The sequence below is a fragment of the Mobula birostris genome, unplaced genomic scaffold (genome assembly GCF_030028105.1).
Source record: "Mobula birostris isolate sMobBir1 unplaced genomic scaffold, sMobBir1.hap1 scaffold_396, whole genome shotgun sequence".
Classification (NCBI taxonomy): Eukaryota; Metazoa; Chordata; class Chondrichthyes; order Myliobatiformes; family Myliobatidae; genus Mobula; species Mobula birostris.
The window spans coordinates 184476-209484 of record NW_027277049.1 but is presented as its reverse complement, the minus strand read 5'-3'; the positions used below and the strand labels follow the sequence as shown (position 1 = coordinate 209484).

General features: G+C 43.9%; 1 pseudogene; it reads left to right on the top strand.

Moving 5' to 3' along the window:
* Positions 1–767: 767 nt before the first annotated feature.
* Positions 768–23389, top strand: LOC140193138 (uncharacterized; annotated as a pseudogene).
* The last annotated feature ends 1620 nt before the right edge of the window (positions 23390–25009 follow it).

Genomic DNA, 25009 nt, shown 5'->3' with positions numbered 1-25009 from the left:
AATCTATAGAATTATAACCATAACAGAATCAATAAAAAGCCACTTTATGAGGGCATTCAGCCAGAGCGCTGAAGAGAACAAACTGTGCCAATACAAAAAGGGCAATAATAATAATAATAATAAATAATAAATACATAACGAGAACATGAGATGATGGGTCCTTGAAAGTGAGTTCATTGGTTGTGGGAACGTTTCAGTGATAGGGCAAGTGAAGTTAGTGAAGTTATCCCCTGTGGTTCAACAGCCTGATGGTTGAGGGGTCATAACTGTTCCTGAACCTGGAGGTGTGAGTCCTGAGGCAACTTTACCTTCTTCCTGATGGCAGCAGCCAGAAGAGAGCATGTCCTGGGTGGTGGGGGTCCTTGATGATGGATGCTGCGTTTCAGATTGTTGCTAGACATAAATTGGTCCCTGTGTTCCTTCATTGCCGCAGTTACAAAAAGTGATAAAATCTGAAGCTGTGAAGAGTTTAGAATTCAATAAAATAGAAATGGTTGATCCGTTTTGTTCTTTTTTATTGTGCGGGAGGAGGGATTTGGATCTTGACGTGCCTGTTCCTTTTAGTCAGTTGTTTTTTTTTTTGCGGGAGGGGAATTTGGGGGTTGATGATCGTGCTGCCTTTCTTTTCTTTCAAGGTTTCAGGGTTAGCCGGAGAAGAAAAAGAATTTCATGGTGGTCACTCGTACCCACAGATCATTGCGGGAGAGAAAGCGCTCAATCCAGGTCGCACGCCGCTCCCAATTCGCATGCGCACGCACCTCATACCGGAAATGACGGCGGAAAGAATTCGCGGCTGGACTCTGCCGGAGGCTCTTGCTGAGGTGAGCAATAGGTTTTCAGTCGGGACGGAAACGGTTTCTGCACCCGGGAAGTATCGCTCAGCTTGGGACAGGGGGTGGGGGGAAGCATCGCACTTCCGGCCCTGTGGGCGCCGGTGCCGGGAGGTGGAGGTTGCTGGCGCGTTGCTGGGCTGTCGGGCAGGAAAGTGGGAAGGGGGCTGGTTTACATAGAACGTAGAATAGTACAGCACAGTACAGGCCCTTCGGCCCACAAAGTTGTTCCAACCCTCAAACCCTGCCTCCCATATAAGCCCCCACCTTAAACCTATCTAGTAGTCTCTTAAACTTCACTAGTGTATCTGCCTCCACCACTGACTCAGGCAGTGCATTCCACGCACCAACCACTCTCTGAGTAAAAAACTTTCCTCTAATATCCCCCTTGAACTTCCCACCCCTTACCTTAAAGCCATGTCCTCTTGTACTGAGCAGTGGTGCCCTGGGGAAGAGGCGCTGGCTATCCACTCTATCTATTCCTCTTAATATCTTGTACACCTCTATCATGTCTCCGCTCATCCTCCTTCTCTCCAAAGAGTAAAGCCCTAGCTCCCTTAATCTCTGATCATAATGCATACTTTCTAAACCAGGCAGCATCCTGGTAAATCTCTTCTGTACCCTTTCCAATGCTTCCACATCCTTCCTATAGTGAGGTGACCAGAACTGGACACAATACTCCAAGTGTGGCCTAACCAGAGTTTTATAGAGCTGCATCATTACATCGCGACTCTTATACTCTATCCCTCGACTTATGAAAGCTAACACCCCATAAGCTTTCTTAACTACCCTATCCACCTGTGAGACAACTTTCAAGGATCTGTGGACATGTATCCTGAGATCCCTCTGCTCCTCCACACTACCAAGTATCCTGCCATTTACTTTGTACTCTGCCTTGGAGTTTGTCCTTCCAAAGTGTACCACCTCACACTTCTCCAGGTTGAACACCATCTGCCACTTCTCAGCCCACTTCTGCATCCTATTAATGTCTCTCTGCAATCTTTGACAATCCTCTACACTATCTACAACACCACCAACCTTTGTGTCGTCTGCAAACTTGCCAACCCACCCTTCTACCCCCACATCCAGGTTGTTAATAAAAATCACGAAAAGTAGAGGTCCCAGAACAGATCCTTGTGGGACACCACTAGTCACAATCCTCCAATCTGAATGTACTCCCTCCTCCACCACCCTCTGCCTTCTGCAGGCAAGCTAATTCTGAATCCACCTGGCCAAACTTCCCTGGATCCCATGCCTTCTAACTTTCTGAATAAGCCAACTGTGTGGAACCTTGTCAAATGCCTTACCAAAATCCATATAGGTCACATCCACTGCACTACCCTCATCTATATGCTTGGTCACCTCCTCAAAGAACTCTATCAGGCTTGTTAGACACGATCTGCCCTTCACAAAGCCATGCTGACTGTCCCTGATCAGACCATGATTCTCTAAATACCTATAGATCCTATCTCTAAGAATCTTTTCCAACAGCTTTCCCACCACAGACGTAAGGCTCACTGGTCTATAATTACCCGGACTATCCCTACTACCTTTTTTGAACAAGGGAACAACATTCGCCTCCCTCCAATCCTCCGGTACCATTCCCGTGGACAACGAGGACATAAAGATCCTAGCCAAAGGCTCAGCAATCTCTTCTCTCGCCTCGTGGAGCAGCCTGGGGAATATTCAGTCAGGACCCGGGGACTTATCTGTCCTAATGTATTTTAACAACTCCAACACCTCCTCTCCCTTAATATCAGTATGCTCCAAAACATCAACCTCACTCATATTGTCCTCACCATCATCAAGTTCCCTCTCATTGGTGAATACCAAAGAGAAGTATTCACTGAGGACCTCGCTCACTTCCACAGCCTCTAGGCACATCTTCCCACCTTTATCTCTAATCGGTCCTACCTTCAGTCCAGTCATCCTTTTTTTCTTCACATAATTGAAGAATGCCTTGGGGTTTTCCTTACCCTACTCGCCAAGGCCTTCTCATGGCCCCTTCTTAAGCTCCTTTCTTGCTTCCCTATATTCCTCAATAGACCCAGCTGATCCTTGCTTCCTAAACCTCATGTATGCTGCCTTCTTCCTCCTGACTAGATTTTCCACCTCACTTGTCACCCATGGTTCCTTCACCCTACCACACTTTATCTTCCTCACCGGGACAAATTTATCCCTTACATCCCGCAAGAGATCTCTAAACATCGACCACATGTCCATAGTACATTTCCCTGCAAAAACATCATCCCAATTCACACCCGCAATTTCTAGCCTTATAGCCTCTTAATTTGCCTTTCCCCAATTAAAAATTTTCCTGTCCTCTTTGATTCTGTCCTTTTCCATGATAATTATAAAGGCCAGGGAACGGTGGTCACTATCCCCCAGATGCTCACCCACTGAGAGATCTGTGACCTGACCCGGTTCATTACCTAGTACTAGATCTAGTATGGTATTCCCCCTGGTCGGCCTGTCCACATACTGTGACAGGAATCCATCCTGGACACACTTAACAAATTCTGCCCCATCTAAACCCTCGGAACTAATCAGGTGCCAATCAATATTAGGGAAGTTAAAGTCACCCATGATAACAACCCTGTTATTTTTGTACCTTTCCAAAATCTGCCTCCCAATCTGCTCCTCTGTATCTCTGCTGCTACCAGGGGGCCTAAAGAATACCCCCAGTAGAGTAACTGCTTCCTTCCTATTCCTGACTTCCACCCATATTGACTCAAAAGAGGATCCTGCGACATTACCCACCCTTTCTGTAGCTGTAATAGTATCCCTGACCAGTAATGCCACCCCTCCTCCCCTTTTTCTGCCCTCTCTATCCCTTTTAAAGCACTGAAATCCAGGAATATTGAGAATCCATTCCTGCCCTGGTGCCAGCCAAGTCTCTGTAATGGCCACTACATCATAATTCCATGTATGTATCTAAGATCTCAGTTCATCACCTTTGGCCCTGATGCTTCTTGCATTGAGGTACATACATTTCAGCCCTTCTACCTTACTGTCTTTACACTGTTTATTCTGCTTCTCTTTCCTCAAAGCCTCTCTGTATGTTAGATCTGGCTTTACTCCATGCACTTCTTTAACTGCTGTATCGCTCTGGGGCCCATCCCCGTAGCAAATTAGTTTAAACCCTCCCAAACCATGCTGGCAAACCTACCTGCAAGGATATTGCTCCCCCTCGAGTTCAGGTGCTACCCATCCAATCTGTACAGGTCCCACCTTCCCCAGAAGAGATCCCAATGATCTAAAAATCTAAAACCTTTCTCTTCCTTCACACACTACAATATCTGGCACATTTAATCAATAGGAAATGCTGGGACTACTCTGCTGGTTGACTGCACTACTGGGAAGAGAGGCAGGGTCAACAATGCGGGTCGGACAGCCGTCAGAGCTAAAATGATTGTTAAGAGAAGCTGGTCCCGCTGCAGGGAGGGCAGGTGGTGTGTCTGGTACAGTAAAGTCGGGGTGAGCATGGAGACAAGCTGTGGATAAGGTTACCTGGTCGAGACGTGAGTGGAAGCAGTTTGAGAGTCTAAACACCGACAGAAGAATGTGAAAAAGTGTGAAATGAAGAGCAGCAGAACCTGCCATCCTCTCTGGCTGGGAAGTAAAATAAGCTGAGCTAATATTGCAGGTGGATGACTCATACAGATTTTTTAAAAAATCAAGTTGTAGAATTCACTTTTAACTCCTGAAGGCAGAGACATGCCTATACCATCTTTAAACTTCTTGGACCTCACTGTGACAGTACAGACGATGGGTCAGAACAGGAGAAAGTGGCCACAAGGAGTTAGTGATATGGACTCAATAATGGATTAAATGATATCCAGGTATGATGTTGTGGCCACCACTGAATCGTGGCTGAAGGATGGTTGTAGTTGGGAGCTGAATGTCCAAGGTTCAGTGGTGGGATAAGAAGGTAGGCAGAGGGGGTGGTGTGGCTCTGCAGGTAAAGAATGGCATCAAGTCAGTAGAAAGATGTGACATAGGATTGGAAGATGTTGAATTCTTGTGGGTTGAGTTAAGAAACTGCAAGGGTAAAAGGACCCTGATGGCGGTTATATACAGGCCTCCCAACAGTAGCTGGGAGGTGGGCCACAGATTGCAACAGGAAATAGAAAAGGCTAATCAAAAGGGCAATGTTATGATAGTCATGGGAGATTTTAACATGCAGGTCGATTGGGAAAATCAGGTTGGTCTCAAGAGAGTGAGTTTGCTAAGTGCCTAAGAGATGGCTTTTTAGAGCAGTTTGTCGTTAAGCCTACTAGGGGATCAGATAGACTCAATTGGGTGTTATGTAATGAACTGGAGGCGATTAGGGAGCCCTTAAAAGAACCCTTAGGAGCCAGTGATCACAATATGATTGAGTTCAACTTGAAATTTTATAGGGGAAAGTAAAGTCTGATGTAGCAGTATTTCAGTGGAGTAAGGGAAATTACAGTGGTATGAGAGAGGAGTTGGCCAAAGTAAATTGGAGGGAGATGCTGGCAGGGGATGTCAGCATAGCAGCAATGACATGCATTTCTGAGGAAGGTGCAGGACATGTGTATTCCAAAAGTAAAGAAATACTCAAATGGCAAAATAGTACAACCGTGGCTGACAAGGGAAGCCAAAGCTAATGTAAAAACAAAAGAGAGAGCATACAGAAAAGCAAAAACTTGAGGTTCAGAAGGTTTTTAAAAACCTACAGAGAGCAACTAAAAGAATTATTAGAAGGGAAAAGATGAAATATGAAAGCCAGCTAGCAAACTGCAGAGTAAAAGCTTTCTCAAGTATGTTAAAAATAAAAGAGAAATTAGAGTGGATATAGGACCGCTAGAAAATGAGGCAGGTGAAATAGTAACGGGGGCCAAGAAGATGGCAGATAAACTAAATGAGTATTTTGCATCACTCCTCACTGTGGAAGACACGAGCAGTGTGCCAGATATTGTAGTGTGTGAAGGAAGAGAAGTGGGTGCAGTTACTATTACAAGGGAGAAGGTGCTCAAAAACCTGAAAGACCTAAAAGTACATAAGTCACCCGGACCAGATGAACCACACCCTAGGGTTCTGAAAGAGGTAGCATTTGAGATTGAGGTGGCATTAGAAATGATCTTTCAAAAATTATTGGACTCTGGCATGGTGCTGGAGGACTGGAAATTTGCAAATGTCACTCCACTCTTTAAGAAAGGAGGAAAGCAGCAGAAAGGTAATTGTAGACATGTTAGCCGGACCTCAGTGACTGGGAAGATGTGAGAGTCAATTGTTAAGGACGAGGTGATGGAGTACTTGATGACACAGGACAAGATAGGACAAAGTCGACGTGGTTTCCTTCAGGGAAAATCCTGCCGGACGAATCTGTTGGAATTCTTTGAGGAGATTACAAGTAGGAAAGATAAAGACGATGCAATGGATGTTGTATATTTGGACTTTCAAAAGCCTTTCACAAGGTGCCACACATGAGGCTGCTTATCAAGTTGAGAGCCCATGGGATTACAGGAAAGTTACTAACATGGTTAGAGTATTGGCTGATTGGAAGAAGGCAGTGACAAAAATTAGCAGACCTTCAAGGAAAATTAAAACAACTTCAAGTCGTAGATAGCAACAAAATTAATTCTAATTTAAAACAGGAAGTTAAGAAATTGCAAAGTGAAATTGACAATATTTACACATTGGAAACTCAAAGAAATTTTCTTTACCTGAGACAAAAGAATTATGAAGTAGGAGGTAAATTAGCTCGACTATTAGCTTATAAGTTACATAAACAACAAGCAGAGAATACAATTCATAAAATAAAGAATCCAAAAACAAAGCTTGTTGAGAGTACAATAGGGAAAATTCAAGAGAGTTTTGAAACATATTATCGAGAGCTGTACTCTCCACCCCGGGCCTCCAATAAGTATTTCGACACTTTCCTGAATTCTTTAGAACTACCCAAGCTCACAGGTTTACAAAATGAATGCCTATTAGAAACAGTAACTGCCAAAGAACGGAATGTGGCCATCTCTAGATTAAAGGCCGGAAAGTCTCCAGGCTCTGACGGGTTTACCTCAGAGTGGTACAAATCACTGAAGTCACAGTTAGCTCCACTATTACTTAACACCTTTAATTGGATCTTACAGAGAGGAGAAATTCCACCTTCCTGGAGAGAGGTGATTATCTCAGTTATTCCTAAAGAGGGTAAAGATAAACTAGAATGTGGTAATTACCGGCCAGTCAGTGATCTTAATTTGGATTATAAATTATTTACATCTATATTAGCTCGTGGAAAAGCTTCTACCTGGCCTCATCCACTTAGACCAGACTGGATTCATCCGGCAAAGACAAATTCAGGACAACATAAGGAGAACTTTACACATACTAGAACAGGTTACTAAGAACTGGACAGAGACAATGGTAGTGGGATTAGATACCGAGAAAGCTTTTGATTCAGTTAGATGGGTATTCCTATAGTAACCTGTTCTAGTATGTGTAAAGTTCTCCTTATGTTGTCCTGAATTTGTCTTTGCCGGATGAATCCAGTCTGGTCTAAGCAGGATTCGGCTTTCAAGAAAGGTTTATTAAAGTGATTCAGACTTTATATGACAGCCCTACGGCTCGAATTAAGATAAATGGGGACCTCTCTGACTCTTTTATTTCAGAGGAACTAGACAGGGATGCCCAATTTCCCCTCTCTTCTTTTCACTACATATTGAACCTCTTGTCCAACTAATAAGACAGAGCGAAATTGTAAAAGGTATCAAGGTGGCAGGGATTGAACAGAAGGTGGCGCTATTTGCAGATGACATTTTAATCTATTTGAACCAGAAAAATCATTCATAGGATTGTTTACACTGTTGGGTGAGTTCGGGAAAACATCAGGTTATAAAATTAATGTAAAGAAGACACAGGTTATGTCCCTAAATTATACAGCATCTAAAAAACTGCAGGATAAATATGATCTTAAGTGGGAAGCTAAATCATTAAAATATTTAGAAATAACGCTGCCAAAAGAGCTTTCAACGTTGTCACAGGTAAATTATGGGCCATTAATTTCAGAGATAAAAGCAGATGTACATAGAGGGAATCTTACCCTCTTTTTAAGTTTAAATTCAAGGATAAATACCATAAAAATGAATATTCTCCCTCGGTTACTTTACTTTTTCCAGACTTTACCTGTGGAGGTGGATGATAATCAATTCAGGGAATGGGACAAATGGATTTCCCGCTTTATCTGGCAAGGGAAGAAACCTAGAATCCGATTTAACACTTTACAGTTAGGAAATGAAGGAGGAGGTATGGCACTTCCTTGTTTGAGAAATTATTTTCATGCTTCACAGATAACCCCTCTGTTATATTGGTGCAATAGGGAATATAAGGCTAGATGAAAGGAAATGGAATTTGGATTGACTGACAGTTTTGCTCTACAGGCCTCAATTGTGTACAAAAGATTGATGGCCCAATTAGAAAAGATTAAAAACAGCTGGATAAATCTCACACTAAAAGTATGGCAGAAAGTGACTAATTCATGTGGAATCTACAACATGTTAAAACTTTTCAGACGGTATGCTTATGATACCGAATTCCTTTCCAGCAGAGGAGGTAAAAGATTTGAACTATGAATAAAGAAAGGTCTTACAACCTACCTCTCATTCACACATAAAAGTGCATTACAAAGTTTTAAATCCCTGCAAGATAAATACGGCCGAGAGCACAATGATTTTTTTAGGTATCTTCAAGTACGACATTAACCAGAGTTGTAGATACACAGACTTATCAACAGTAGAATGAGAATTTTTCAAGATTCTGAATTCGGCTTACAGTAAATCAGTTTCTCGATTATATAATGCCCTCTCTCATGCCAAAAATGTAAATACACTGTATATTAAAGAGAAGTGGGAGAAAGAAGCGGGGTTGGCACTTTCAGAGGAGGCTTGGGGGAAAATATGCAGCTTTCAGTGGTCTTCGACTAACTCTTTGACTTGGAGAGAACATTGTTGGAAAAATATTATAGGATACTTCAAGACCCCATATCAGGAAAAATATAAAGACACAAACGTGACGTGTTGGAGAAGGTGGGGCTCCAAGGAGGCAAATCATTTCCATATTTTTTGGGATTGCCCTAAATTAAGTTTATATTGAAAGGGTATTCACAGAACATTAGTTAAGGTATTTAAAACTCAGATACTCTGAACTTGGAGACTCTCTATTTGGGATCATGTATTGTTTTTGGAACAGAAGAAAGATATAAAGCTGCTGCAGGCCCTTTTAGCGGCAAGTAAGAAATCAATCATCAGAAAGTGGCTAAATCCAACATCACCTACATTAGAAGATTGGTATTAAATTATTTTGGAAATATTTAAAATAGAAAAGATGACTTACTCTCTGAGAATTCAAAAAGAAAATTTTTAATCAAATTTGAACTAAATGGATTGAATTTTTAACCCCAATGCGGGCAGAGTTTAGATGACTCTTCTAAAGGTTCATGCTGCTTTCCCCATCAATATAGTAACAGGGTTAACGTAAGCTCCCTTGGTTCGAATATTCACTATTTCTGGAAAACATGGAATTAATACAAATAAAGAAAAAGATTTGGGAAAAAATGATAAAATGAGGTAGATAAGTATGTGTGTCTGTGGGTAGCAGCAAATATGAACGTGTACTTGTGAATGTGTAAATATATATAGATATAAAAAATGGAAAAGGTTTTTATATGTAAAAGAGTTTGTGTAATACTTGCGAATACCTTATCCAAATAAAAAATTTTAAAAAAAGGAAGAAGGCAGCGAGTGGGAATAAAAGGACTTGTCTGGTTGGTTGCCAGTGACTAGTGGTGTTCCACAGGGGTCAGTGTTGGGACCACTTCATTTTATGCGGTATAGAAATGATTTAGATCAGGGATGGCCAACCTATGGCGCATGTGCCAAAAGTGGCACATAGGATGATTAGAAGAGGCACATTGCACCCCAGTGATAATAATAAAAATAAGCCTACTCATGCAAAAAGTATTAACCAAAAACCAATTTGTAGAAAAAAATCTATAACAGGAATTCAAGTAGCTTAGAGCTAGAAATGGGTTTTACTGAGAATAAATCTAAAACTTAGTAATTATTTTTAGTGATTTTATTATTTCGTGCACATCTTTTGGCAAATGTTATCTTCTTTCACATTAATCTGTTTTCAATTTTAAAAAATGTTCAATGAGTCAAGCTAGGAAAGAAGGACGTTTGTTCTGCAGTCGTTCCATAACTGTTCAATACATGTTTGATACTTGTTTGATCCTGAGGTGCCAGGCGTCTGCACCAGCGATGTGCCGCAGGTTTTTGCCAGTCAGTTTACAATTGACACTTGTGTGCTGTGGAGCTGTGCTTTGTTCATCCTTTGTCAACATCTGCAATTAAGCCTTGTCTTTACATTCAGTTACCCATCACAGTGCAAAAGAAAAGCTGAAAGTGACAGTAAGCGTGAATTCAATGAACAGTGGGAAAGTGGAAAATAAGTTCTTATTTATAGCGGGTCTGTCAGGAAAACAGTTGTGCATTGTTTGTGAAAACACTTTCTCACATAATAGAAGGCATGATCTTAATAGACACTATAAAACGCAGCATCAGATTGAAATAGAAGGAAAACTGAAGCTAGAGCTTGGGTCTGAGTTACGGAGCGAATATGTGATTAAGAAAAAGGAAGAAATCGAAAAGACAAAATATATTTGTTAAAGGTCTCATTAAGGTAAGTAATGTTTATCTTGTTTTTGCATTAAATCAACATATCATGTAAAAATGCTAAATATGTCTATATTAACATATTTTTACAAGAATTGAATGGGGGTACGAGAGTTGTATGGCACATCTAAACTTGTGCGTGAAAAAATTGACACATGGGATGTAAGAGTTTGGCCACCCCTGATTGAGATGATAAAATGGATGGCTTTGTTGCCAAGTTTGCAGATGATAGGAAGATTGGTGGAGGGGCAGGTAGGGGGAGTGGCAAATGAAATACAATGTTGGAAAAGGCATGGTCATACACTTTGGTAGAAGAAATCAATGTGCAGTCTATTTTCTAAACGGGGAGAAAATCCAAAAATCTGAGATGCGGAGGGACTTGGGAGTCCTTGTGCAGAACACCCTGAAGGTTAACTTGCAGGTGGAGTCGGTGGTGAGGAAAGCAAATGCAATGTTTCAGGAGGTCTAGAATACAAGAGCAAGGATGTGATGCTGAGGCTTTAGGGCACTGGTGAGGCCTCACCTTGAGTATTGTGTACAGTTTTGGGCTCCTCTTCTTAGAAGAGATGTGCTGACGTTGGAGAGGGTCCAAGGGAGGTTCACAAGGATGATTCTAGGAATGAAAGGGTTATTTATACGAGGAACTGGGTCTGTACTTGCTGGAATTTAGAAGGATTGGGGGGGGGGTGCTGATCTCATTGAAACCTTTTGAATGTTGACGGGCCTAGACAGAGTAGATGTGGAAAGGATGCTTCCCGTGGTGGGGGAGTCTAGGACAAGAGAGTGTAGCCTCCGGATAGAGGGGTGTCCATTTAACATAGAGATGCGGAGAAATTTCTTCAGCCAGAGGGTGGTGAATATGTGGAATTTGTTGCCACAGGCAGGTCGTTGGGTATATTTAAGGCAAAGCTCTATAGGTTCTTGACTGGCCACAGCATCAAAGGTGCCGGGAAATGGGGTTGAGGAGGAGAGAAAAAGGATCAGCCATGATTGAATGGTGGAGCAGACTCGATGGGCCAGATGGCCTAATTCTGCTGCCATGTCTTATGGTCTAATTTCGGGTCACTTGATTTCTCGGTCTGCTTTGGTTATACATCTGCAATATCAGCTTGGGTTGTTTTCTCTGCAATCTCGTTGCCTTCAGCAATGCCAATGAAATTCTGTTCTACTCACCCCGGAGAGTGGGAGGCTTGTCCTTTTGCTCTGCCTTTCACAACCCACACATTCTTTTGTCTGTTCCTGCTGTCTGACTGCTCCCATTCACCTCTTGGCCAGATGACCTTGTCTACAGCTTGCAGGGTCCCTCTGTGTCACAGCAACTCACATAAAGAAAATTCACCCTGCAATGGAATTCAGAAATTCATTGCTGCCAAATATTTGAGACTTGCCATTAAAGCTCACCTCACGGAATAAATGTAAAACAAAATTAATAATGTAGGGTACACATTATCTAAATTCCTTCCAATTAAAACTTGAAAACGTTAATAGACCAAGAATAATTACCGATCAATGTCTCTGCTGATGGACTTTCTGTGGACCTCAACAATCGAACAGTGTAGCACGTGCACTGGCATCTATCACTCAGCTAATTCCAGACATAAAGCAGTTCCATGCAAGTCCAGGATTTACTTGAACAAACAATTAGCTGCTGGAGGAACTTGGTGGCTCGGGCAGTCAACGTTCGACAGTCCATTTCCCTCGTCTGGTGCTGCCTCCCTCTAGCAGACCCACTTTTTCCCTCTGGATTCCAGCATCCGCAGTCTTGTGTCTCCAGAACTTGCCTGAAAGGTGCAGAATTTATATGTGTCATCTGTGTGATAGCTTTGACAGTGCAATAAACAGTGTCCTTCACAGTATCTCACTAAAGCCAAATCACTGTGAGAAGTGTTTAGGTGCCGCATAAATGCACGTCTTTACGTTCAAGTTAAAAATGGGACTCATTGCGCTGAAAATGATCATCCAGGTATTAAATGGTGAGGTGTTCAAACCATATTCCAAACACGGGGAAAAGCCAAAAATCCCAGACTCAATCTGCAAGTTAACCTTTCGGGAATCCTGCACCCAAGTCCCTTTGCACCTCTGATTTTTGAATTTTCTCTGTGTTTGGAAGCAGTCTACGCTTTTATTCCTTCTACCAAAGTGTATGACCATACACGTCCCTCCACTGTGTTCCATCTATCACTTCTTTGTCCAATCCTCCGATCTGTCCAAGTCTTTCAACAGACTCCCAGCTTCCCCAACGCAACCTGCCCCTCCACCTATCTTTTCTATAGTCCACAAACTTTGCCGCACAGCCATCAATTCTGTCATCCAGATAATTCACCTGTAACCAGAATCGGCCCCGATACCGTCCCCTGTATTCCCACCCCGTCCCGCCTGCCAGTCAGCCAATCTGCTGTCTATGCTAGTCTCTTTTCTATAATACTATGGCCCTGATCTTGCTAAGCAGTGTCACGTGCAACACCTTGTCAAAGGCCTTCTGAAAAATCCAAGTAAACAACCTCCAATGACTCTCCTTTGTCTACTCCGCCTGTTATTTCCTCAAAGAATTCTAACAGGTTTGTCAGACAGGATTTTCCCTTGAAGAAACCATGCTGACAATGGCCTATTTTACCATGTACACCAAAAGCTCATCCTTAATAATGGACTTCAACATCTTCCTAACCAGGCAAACTGGCCTATAATTTCCTTTCTTCTGCCTCACTCCTTTTGTAAAGAGTAGAGTGACATTTGCAGTTTTCCTGTCCTCCAGAACCATTCTAGACTCTAGTGATTCTTGAGAGACCATTACTAATGTCTCCACAATCTCTTCATCTCCCTCTTTCAGAACTTGCAGTGTCATCCATCTGGTCCAGGTGACCTCTACCCTCTGACCTTTCAGCTTTCCAAGCACCACCTCATTTGTAATAGCAACTCCACTCAGTTCTGCCCCCGATAGACTCGAGTTTCTGGCATAATGCTAGTGTCTTCCATAGAGAAGACTGATGCAAGATACTGATTAAGTTCATCCCCATTTCTTTGTCCTCCATCATTACCTCTCCAGCAGCATTTTCGACGGTCCCATGTCCACTGTTGTTACCTTCTGTTGGTTTTTAAATGCTTCCCAATCTCTAACCTCCACTAATATTTGCTAATATATGTGTAGCCTCCTGGTAAGCCTCAGGCTCGCTCAGCTCGCTTTCATCTAGGGGGAGCAGCCTTCAGCCCCGCCAAACGGGGAGATCAGGTCTGTGTGGATGCTGTGTGATGTACCCCACACCGCCAATTAACAGACAGTACGCCATATGCGATTAAATGATTACACTTTATAGATCTTACTAGAACTATGTAATTAATAGAGATACAATATAAAAGGAAAGTAAAAGGCGCCAAACTTATCACAGTTCAACCACTTCGTGCACAACCGTTGGAGCTCAATTAACAGAGTTTTCTTTCCACCATTCGATCTCCTCCGACCTCCTCGACCCACCACCAGGGACCAACCATGGTGGTCGACCAGAACGCGTCCAGCACGTCCTTCCTCTTTGGTTCTCCTCCAGAAAAGCCCTGGGCCTCGGACTCCCTCTTGGGACCGATCCCTCACCCAGCTTACAGCATCTCTCTCATCGCGTCTCCTCTCTCTGTCCCCATCGCACCTTCTCCCCAAAGCCCGCAAAAACAATAGCTTACAGACACACAAGAAAGAATAACATCTATCCCAATTGGTTAGCAAATGAATACAATTCCCGCTATCAGTAATTATAACCCAAACAAGCTGCTACCGTTAACTCAGCAGTTAACATTACAGAGAAGCCATTTTATTATAATATAACAAAGAAGCCATTTTATTAGCCTTAGCAAATAACATGAAAGAAGAAACCCCTTACATATGCCCTCTCTTTTGCTTTAACGCTAAATTTGATCCTTTATCAGTCATGGTTGCCTCATCCTCCCTTTAGAATACTTATTTTTCTTTTGGATGTATCCACCCTGTGCCTTCTGAATTGCCTCCAGAAACTCCAGCCATTGCTGTTCTGCCGTCATCCCTGCTAGTGTCCCCTTCCAATCAACTTTAGCCAGCTGCTTTCTCATGCCTCTATAACTCCCTTTACTCCACTGTAATACTGATACATCCGATTTTATCTTTTTCCTCTCAGACGGCAGGGTGAATTATGATCATTACCTCCTAAGTATTGAATTAAATTGACTTTATTACTTACATCCTTCACATACATGAGGAGTGTGTGATGGAGGATTACATCTCTGTCTAAATGTGCTATTTATAGTAATTTATAATAAACAGTACGTACAACAGGACAGTCAATATAACATAGAAATACAATTGTATCAGTGTGAATTAATCATTCTGGTGGCCTGGTGGAAGAAGCTGTCCCAGAGCCTGTTGGTCCTGGTTTTTATGCTGCAGTACCGTTTCCCGGATGGTAGCAGCTGGAAGAGTTTGTGGTTGGGGTGACTTGTGTCCCCAATGATCCTTCGGGCCTTTTTTATACACCTGTCTTTGTAAATGTCCTGAATAGTGGGAAGTTCACATCTACAGATGCGCTGGGCTGTCCACATCACTCTCTGCAGGTTTCTGCGATTAAGGGAGGTACAGTTCCCATACCAGGCAGTGATGCAGCCAGTCAGGATGCTCGGAATTGTGCCCCTGTAGTTCCTTTACCTTAAGTTCCCAATTCAGATCTGGCTCTTTACACAACATCCAATCCAGAATTGGCTTTCCATAAGTGGGCTCAATATACGCTGCTTAAAAAAGCCATCTTGTAGGCATTCTACACATTCTCTCTCTTGAGATCCAGCACCAACCTGATTTTCCCAATCTACCTTCATACTGAAATCCACCATGACAATCGTAACATTGCTCTTATTACATGCCTTTTGTATTTCCCATTGAAATTTATATCCCACATCTTGACTACTGTTCGGGGGCCTGTATCTAACTCACATCAGGGTCATTTTACCCTTGCAGTTTCTTAACTCTACCCACAAGAATTCTACATCTTCTGATCCTACGTCACCCCTTTCTAAGGATTTGATTTCATTTCTTATACCAACAGAGCCACCCCACCCCCTCTGCCCACCTGCCTGTCTTTTTGATACAATGCATATCCTTGGATGGTAAACTCCCAATAGAGCAGTGGACTAGAACTCACCCACACTCCCACCAGACCACATCTTCTCAATCAGAGCTGAGAGTGGTACCAGTTCAGTCACAGAAACTCAAATTACTCATAATGCATCTTTTCCCTTTTCTGGTGTAACTTTTGCGAATTCCTTTGGCAGGGTGCTGAAGGGCTTGACCAGAACACGGCAATTCGATCACAGCAGGATCTGACAGTCACTCTGTGTATCGGCAGCTGAGAACCATGCGAGGGGAAATGCCTGCCTGCTATACCTCTGCTGGGAAGAGATTTCAATCCTCATTGTGACCGGCAAGTCTGTGAGACTGAGACACAAGAAGGATTGTTCCAGATTCCTCACTGTTGATGAAGATATAAACACATCCAGAGAGGCAGCACAGTAAAAAGTCTCTTCCCGAAAACTTTTGTGAGAGATTGTGATAATCGATCAGCCCGAAGTAAAATCAGGTGGATATTATAGAACAGAAAGCTACAGAACAGTACGGGGGAGAGACTGTTGACTATTGTGTGTCTGGTCAGTGGGCTGCAGACATAACCATTGTTCAAAACACTTCACATCACTGACGTCATTTCAAGTTCCTCATGTGGGAGGAAACTTTAAGCATTCCGGTGTCCTGATAACGCACAAACAAAAACACACAGCTCAGATGCCATTCACCTGCTCTGAGTGTGGAAAGGAATTATCGAGAGCTTCTCAACTACGTATACATCAGCGAATTCACACCAGAGAGAAACCCTTTACCTGCTCAGAGTGTGGGAAAGGGTTCACGGAGTCAGCTAACCTGAAAAGGCACCAAAAAGTTCACTCAAGCGAGAGGCCCTTCACCTGCTTCGAATGTGGGAAGGGATTCAGACGGTTATGTAACCTGGTGACTCACCAGCGGGTGCACACCGGAGAGAAGCCCTTCCCCTGCTCCGAGTGTGGGAAGGGATTCAGACGGTTATGTAACCTGGTGACTCACCAGCGGGTGCATACCGGAGAGAAGCCCTTCCCCTGCTCCGAGTGTGGGAAGGGATTCAGACGGTTATGTAACCTGGTGACTCACCAGCGGGTGCACACCGGAGAGAAGCCCTTCACCTGCTCCGAGTGCGGGAAGGGATTCAGTCGGTCATCCCACCTCCTGAGGCACCAGCACATTCACACGGGGGACAAGCCGTTCACCTGCTCCGTGGGAAAGGGTTCACCCAGTCTACCTATCTGATGATGCACCAGCGAGTTCACACTGCTGACAGACCATTCATCTGCTCTGTCTGTGGGAAACCACTGGCTGATTCCTCTCAACTACTGATACACCAGCGAACCCACACAGCAGAGAAACCATTCATCTGCTCTGAGTGTGGAAAGGGATTTGCTCACTCGGCCAAACTGAGGAGACACCAAAGGGTCCACACAGGGGAGAGACCGTTCATCTGCTCCGAGTGCGGGAAGGGCTTCACTCAGTCATCCTCCCTGCGGACGCACCAGCGTATTCACACGGGGGAGAAGCCATTCACATGTACCGAGTGTGGATTGGGATTCAGCACGTCATCCATCTTGGTAGCCCACCAGCGAGTTCACACTGGGGAGAGACCGTTCACCTGCCCCGACTGTGGTGTGGGATTCAGTCGGTCATCACACCTGCTGAGTCATCGGCGGATTCACACCGGGGAGAAGCCGTTCACCTGCTCCGACTGTGGGATGGGATTCAGTCGCTCCTCCAACCTGCTGAAACACCGGCGGGTCCACACTGGGGAGAGGCCATTCACCTGTGCAGAGTGCGGGAAGGGTTTTATCCAGTCATCCCACCTGCTCACGCACCAGCGGATTCACACCGGCGAGCGGCCGTTCACCTGCACCGAGTGTGGGAAGGGCTTCACCGAGTCCTCCAGCCTACTCACCCACCAGCGGGTCCACACCGGGGAGAGACCGTTCACCTGCTCCGAGTGCGGTAAAGGATTCACTCTCTCTTCTTACCTGCTGAAGCATCAGCGTGTTCACACCAGAGTGAGACCATTCACATGCTCCGATTGTGGGAAGGGATTCAAAGTCTTTTCCAAGCTGCAGGAACACCAGCAAGTCCACACGGGGAAGAAGGATTAATTGTGCCGTGTCTGGCATCACAGCTGCTGAAACGCCTGCGGAGTTTGGATTCTGTAGTCGCTGTTGCTGCTCATTCCCAGCACTGGACCATCGTTATTGTGGGTACTTGGAGATTATTTCTGCTGTTGTTATCAGTCTTTACAACTCGGCCTGAATTTAACATTCTGGATCTCAGCCAAATAAACATCCTCAATTTTATGCAAACTGGGCCAGATTGAGCTCGGTTTTCGTACGGTTTCTGATTGGGGCCTCTGCTGACCCTGCCTGTTGTGCTCCTGTCTCTATCAACTATCCCCTGTTCCAGGTCGTAACCACCCTCTCAGGATGTTATATACATTAAGCTGAACACTAATAACATATGTGTACAGGGAACTGTCCCAATTTACTGTGCTGTTAATACATAAAATTATAGCAAGACCCTACTGCACTGAATACAACATCTATTACACCTGCAATACCACAGTGTTTTATTTTACGCATCCGTTAGTCTCATGAGACCATAAATTTGCACCTTGGAAGGTTTCCGGGGTGCAGATCTAGGCAAGATTGCATGCAAGACAGGCAATTGCCCATGCTACAAGTCTCCCCTCTCCACGGCACTGATGTTGTCCGAGGGAAGGGCATTAGGACCCATACAGTTTGGCACCACTGTCGTCGCAGAGCAATGTGTGATTAAGTACCTTGCTCAAGGACACAACACGCTGCCTCAGCCAAGGCTCGAACCAGCGACCTTGAAATCACTAGACAAACGCCTTAACCACTTGGCCACGCACCAACTACAGTGTTACAGGCCTGGAAATGCCACTGGCCTGTTGGAATGACGTACTCATTACACCTCAACCATCAGCAGTCAGGAATTCACCCTCGCCAAGGTTCAAATCAAAAGCTCTCCACCACTCTTTCCTCATTTAAGTAAACCGATTAACCAGGCTCTGTCAACTCGCACGCGTTCCTCAATCAGACTCTGTTTACTGGCGCTCAGGGAGAACAGCCTGGGCCCTGTCACCACACTGTTTTGAGGTTTGAACACAGAATGCCATTTTCAAACAGAATTGACAAACGGTTACAGATTCTGACCGTTCCTGGAAAACTGTGTGTTCAAATTCTTTATTCGCAAGATCAGTCATAGTTCACACTAAAAAGTACAAGCTAGCAACTGATGGAACTTTGAAGTGAGTAAAGTGATTGTCCCCTGGTTCGGGTGCATGGCCTACCTCCTCTGTTACATCCTTATCTTGTCTCCGTATTTTTTATCTATTGAGATATTTAGAACAAACCCTCTGAGACATGTCACTCAGCCACCACCGATTTAACTGGAGTGTAATCATGGGACAGTTTAGAATGACCAATTAACCTGTACGTCTTTGGACTGTGGGAGGAAGCCAGAGCACCCGGAGGAAACCCACGTGGTCAAGTGGAGAACATATGAACTCCTTACAGACAGCAGTGGGAATTGAACCCAGGTTCCCAGAACTGTAAAGTGTTGAGCAAACCACTACACTACTGTGACGCCAAATGGCCCCAGTCCCCCCCGCTGGGCAAAGGAGAACTATGCTTTTCCAAGGCCTTTCTTGCCTGGGCTGACTGCCCACGATCTGCGATAATCCTTGCCTGGACATTATGTCAACATTTACTTTGCTGCAGCTTCCACACAAAGAGTGTGGTTGCAATTAGGAAGGTATTTGGTAGGTTGCCAGGTGAAAAGGTCTGTATAAAATAGGTATTGAGGGTGATATATTGGCATGGATAGAGGATTGATTAACAGAACTCAAAAAGGTTGCAAATCTCTGAACGCTGTATCCTTACATTCAAGATAAACCACTTGCCCAAACTTCCACTTCCTGTCATCACAGGCTCCCAGATACTTCTCACATCCACTGACAGCAACACAATCCAACTCTGCACAGAGTTATTGCTTCCGTAACTTATGAAAAAATAAGTATTTTATTCTGAAATGCCATATAAAGCAGTGGCCTTATATTGCAACCTGTTTTTAAACAAAATCTCTCAACATCTGCATCCCCTTCTGGGTTTCAATCAATAATGCCACATAATTGGTGAGAGGCAAAGTGGCAAAGCTCGTGTAATGGCCTGGTCCACATCCTTACTGTTATGCTGCAGGTATTTCATTTCACAGCTCTTTAAGAGCTGTTTGTTCTGATTTCAGCCTGTTTGGGTTATTGTTGATGATAAGGGATGATGTGGAATGTGTGCCATCCAATTAGCGAGAGGTTTTCTTGGTGAGGTACAATAAGGTTGGGCTTGGGGTTTTTGTTCTGGAGGAGATGAAGAGAGAAGACACTGGGTAGAACTGGTCATAGCGTACGATCCGGTGGGAGACCCGTTTGTTGGAGATGGATTGTGAGCGACGTTCGGAAGGTGGTGTGGGCGTTCACATTGACCGAGGGCCCAGCATGTGAGTGACAGAGAAGTTCAAGATCAGCTCCAACTTCTGCACATTTGACTGTTTAGTTAAAATGGGCCCTGTTCTTTATATTATTCTTTACTAACCCTTCAGTTAAGAGTCATAAATATAATCCTTTAATCGTATGCAGTGTACTATCTGTTATTTCGTGGCATTAATTTGTAACGGGGTAGCAAATGACACAGCATCCACACAAACCGAGGTTTGGGGTGGGATCCAGTGCAACTCAATCGCATGAGGTTGTTTTCCCTAGGCTTACACAGCTAAGGAAACCAAGATGGTTTCACTAGTGTCTGTGTGACAGGGTAAAATGCACAACCCTTATTATCCAGGATACGTATTGAAGTGTCCACCACAATATTAAACTAAACAGAGGTTGTGGTTTATTTGTTTTCTCCTCTGGTCTTAATTCGAATGGGTTTTGTGGATTCAGACTGGCCCTCAGTTGTCAGCATGGGATTCAAATCTGTGAAATGAGCCCAAGAAAATAACTGGAATCCCGTCTACAGATTCTTCAGAACTCAAAAACTCATTGAGTAACGTGACCAATACAGTCAAAGGCCTTAGAAAAACTAACAAAAATCACAGCCAAGATTTTCAGATTCCTTTTGGCCGTTCCAGAAGTGCAGAACAAGGCCAATTGGCCCATCTAGTCTGCTCCACAATTACTATCCCTCTCTACAACATTCTCCTACCTTCTCCCTGTAACATTTAATGTCTTTGCTAATCAAAAGCCTATCACCCGCTACTCTAAATGCACCCAATGACTTAGCAACCACAGTTATCTGAGGCAGTAATCGAGGTTTGAAAAGACCTGCACAGCATCTTTCCTAAAACCTGAAAACACAACCCAAAATCTGTTATGTCAGTAGGCCCGGGTATTTCTCCCTTATTTCCTTTGGTAACCAAAGATGCACCAGAAAGTGGACTGAGTCAGAGTAAATTTATTATCATCAAATGTATATGTCTCCATGCAGTATACAACTGTGGGGTTTAAAGTATGCAGATTGTGTAATCAGTTCAGTGATGTAGTGAGTGAAGTTATCTATGTTGGTTCAGGGGTCTCGTGGCTGTAAAGCAATAACTATTCCTGAACCTGGTGATGTGGGACTGAAGGACTGTGTATCTCCCACTCCGATGGTAGTAGTGAGCAGTGTTGCATGGCCTGGGTGGTGTGGGTCCTCAATGCTGGATGCTGCTTTCTTGTTACATTGCTCCTTGTAGATATACTCAATGATGAGGAGGGCTTTTCCTGTGAGTGACTGGGTTGTATCGACCACACTCTGTAGACTTTTCCATTCCTGGGAATTGGTGTTTCCATTCCAGGAGGTGATGGAACCAGTCAGGATGCTCTGTGCATCTGTTGTATATGAGTTTGTCAAAATTTTGGATGACATGCCAAACCTATGCAAACTTCTCAGTGAAAAGGACTGAACTTTGTGTGTTTTGTCACTAAAAAACATTGTGTATAATGTTCATCAGTGTATGGCAGTTCATGTCTGTCAGCCAAACCCTTCAACTGCAAAAGCTAAACCTTCCCTGCTCCTATTGCAATCTCTGACTTTGCAAATATTGCCCTTGTCCATCTTATGTTTTGCAAGTACCTCTTGTATCTTAAATCAATTTTTTATCTCTCAATCCAACCATTAGTTTAACAACCAACACACACAAAAAATGCTGATGGAATGCAGCAGACCAGGCAGCATCTATAGGAAGAGGTACAATCGACGTTTTGGCCCGAAATATCGGCTGTACCTCTTCCTATAGATGCTGCCTGGCCCGCTGCGTTCCACCAGCATTTTTTGTGTGTGTAAAACGCTGACTGTACCTCTTCCTATAGATGGTTCCCTAATCTGAGGAAAGATATTCTTGCCATAGAGGGAGTACAAAGAAGGTTCACCAGATTCCTGGGATGGCAGGACTTTCATATGGTGGAAGACTGGATCGACTAGGCTTATACTCTCTGGAATTTAGAAGATTGAGGGGGGATCTTATTGAAATGTATAAAATTCTAAAAGGATTGGACAGGCTAGATGCAGGAAGATTGTTCCCGATGTTGGGGAAGTCCAGAACGAGGGGTCACAGTTTGAGGATAAAGGGGAAGCCTTTTAGGACCGAGATTAGGAAAAACTTCTTCACACAGAGAGTGGTGAATCTGTGGAATTCTCTGCCACAGGAAACAGTTGAGGCCAGTTCACTGGCTATATTTAAGAGGGCGTTAGATATGGTCCTTGTGGCTAAAGGCATCAGGGGGTATGGAGAGAAGGCCAGTACAGGGTTCTGAGTTGGATGATCAGCCATGATTATACTGAATGGCGGTGCAGGCTCGAAGGGCCGAATGGCCTACTCCACCTATTTTCTATGTTTCTATGCTGCCTGGCCTGCTGCGTTCCACCAGCATTTTGTGTGTGTGTGTAAAACGTCGACTGTACCTCTTCCTATAGATGCTGCCTGGCCTGCTGCATTCCACCAGCATTTTTTGTGTGTTGCTTGAAATTCCAGCATCTGCAGATTTCCTCGTGTCTGCGTTATTAATTTAACAATCTTTGCCCTGTTTACAGCAGTCACATCTCCTTGATAATTTTGAAATGGACAAAGGCTATCTGTAGATTGAACTTGTGTAAGACATTGGTGGGGCATAATTTGGAGTGTTGTGTGTGACACAGACAGCTATGGAGGCCAAGTCACTGGGTATATTTATGGCAGAGATTGACAGGTTCTTGATTCGTAACAACGTCGAGTTATGGGGAGAAGTCAGGAGAATGGTGTTGAGAGTGATAACAGATAAGCAAGGATCAAATGCTGGAGCAATCTCGTTGGGCCGAATGACTTAATTCTGCTGCTACATCTTACAGTGAAATGGTATTCTCAGATCCCTCTGTTCTACCACACTGTCTGGTGCCCTACCATTCACTGTGTAAGTCCTACCATAGTTTGTCCTCCCGGAGAACAACACCTCACATTTGTCTGCATTAAATTCCATCTACCAATTTTCAGTCCATTTTCCCAACTGCTCTCGACCCCGTTGAAAGCTTTCCTCGCTGTCTACTAGACCCCCAATCTGGGCATCATCACAAATTTGCTGATCAGGCATGATATTATTGAAAGGTGGAGCAGGCACCAATTGCCACCTTGCCTCTATTTCCTTGTTACAGTATTATGTCAGAAACCCCTGTAGATGCACGCAAATGTAAATTGTTGCTGTAACTGAGATTGTTTTTGTCAAAAGTACATGTTATTTCATTAAATTTATTTCTTAAATGAATTAAAAAGCGTATTAAATTGTTACTTTCGGCTTCTACCTCTTTGGAAAGGTTTTAGAAGACGTCAAGTGAGTCACAGATTTTAATGATCAGAGAATATCACCGGGCAGGATTACAGCTGCTAAATGGACTTTGCAGTTCAATGTGATCTGTCTGGGGATGGTGGGGGGGAGAGAGAGGGATGGAGAGAGAGAGAAAGAAAGGTGGAGTGTGAGAGAATGAGAGAGTGCAAAACAACAAATTTTATATAACACACACAAAAAGCTGGATGAACTCTGCAGGTCGGGCAGCATCCATGAAAATGAACCGTTTGACGTTTCGGGCCGGGACCCTTCCTCAGGATTGGAAAGAAGGGGAAGGACACCAGAATAAAAAGGTGGAGGGGGGAGGGGAAGGAATAGGTGAGGACAGGTGGGCAGGAAAGGTAAAGGGCTGGAGAGGAAGAACTCTGATAGGAGAGGAGAGTGGACCTGACGAGGAAGACCAGATGAGAAGACGAAAGAAGCCAGAGAGTAGAAGAGGAGGAAAGGGGAAGGGTTTTTTTTACTGAAGGAGAAATCAATATTCATCGCACCAGGTTGGAGGCTACCCAGAAGGAATATAAGGCATTGCTCCATCACCCAGAGAGTGGCACCATTGTGCCACGAGAGGCCGTGAACTGACATGTTGGAATTTTTTATAATCCAAGTCAGTTATTACAATTGATTTAGAATAATGGGGATGGGGGTGCAGAATGTCTCAATGACACCTATCAAATATTGAAAGAGCTTCATAGAGTGGACATTGAAGGATGTTTTGAATAGGAAGGGAGTCTAGGACTAGAGGACAAGGATTCAGAATACAAGGATATACCTTTTAACACAGATGAGAAGAAATTTACAGTATTTAGCCAGAGGATGGGGAATCTGTGGAATTCATTGCCACAGACGCTGTGGAGGCCAAGACACTGGTATACTTAAAGCGGAGGTTGATTTATGAGGTCAAAGGTCATGGGAAGAAGGCAGGAGAATGACGTTGAGAGGGATAATAAATCAGTCATGATAACCATATAACAATTACAGCATGGAAACAGGCCATCTCGGCCCTTCTAGTCCATGCCGAACTCTTACTCTCACCTAGTCCAATGGAATGGAAAGCAGGCTCGACGGCCTAATTCTGCTGCTATGTCGTACGATTCCCTTCTCCACCCCACCGTACCCCACATGCACACACCCACACCATGGGGTAAATTTCCTTCAATGTTTAATCCCATCCCTCTCTAGCTCTGACAGTCAATGGACAGGAATGAGATGGGCCCTCACTCCGCTCTCAGACCACATTCCAATCATGTTTCCCCCTGCTTGAGGACCCTGTGGTGCAGTAACCCCGAGCCCTTGAGAAGTCAGTTTCCTTTATTGTTCAATGTTGAAAAGAGCTGGGGAGAGGAACAGTTTAAAATCCCACAGGGCCCAGAGACCCAGGAAATGGGGAATATCTGGGACCAATGTCTTTGATGCCCTGAACCCAGGAAAACCACCACCCTCTCTTTCACCCTAACCAGTCCCCATGGTTTACTGCTTTGTGTTTTTAAAATTAATCCTT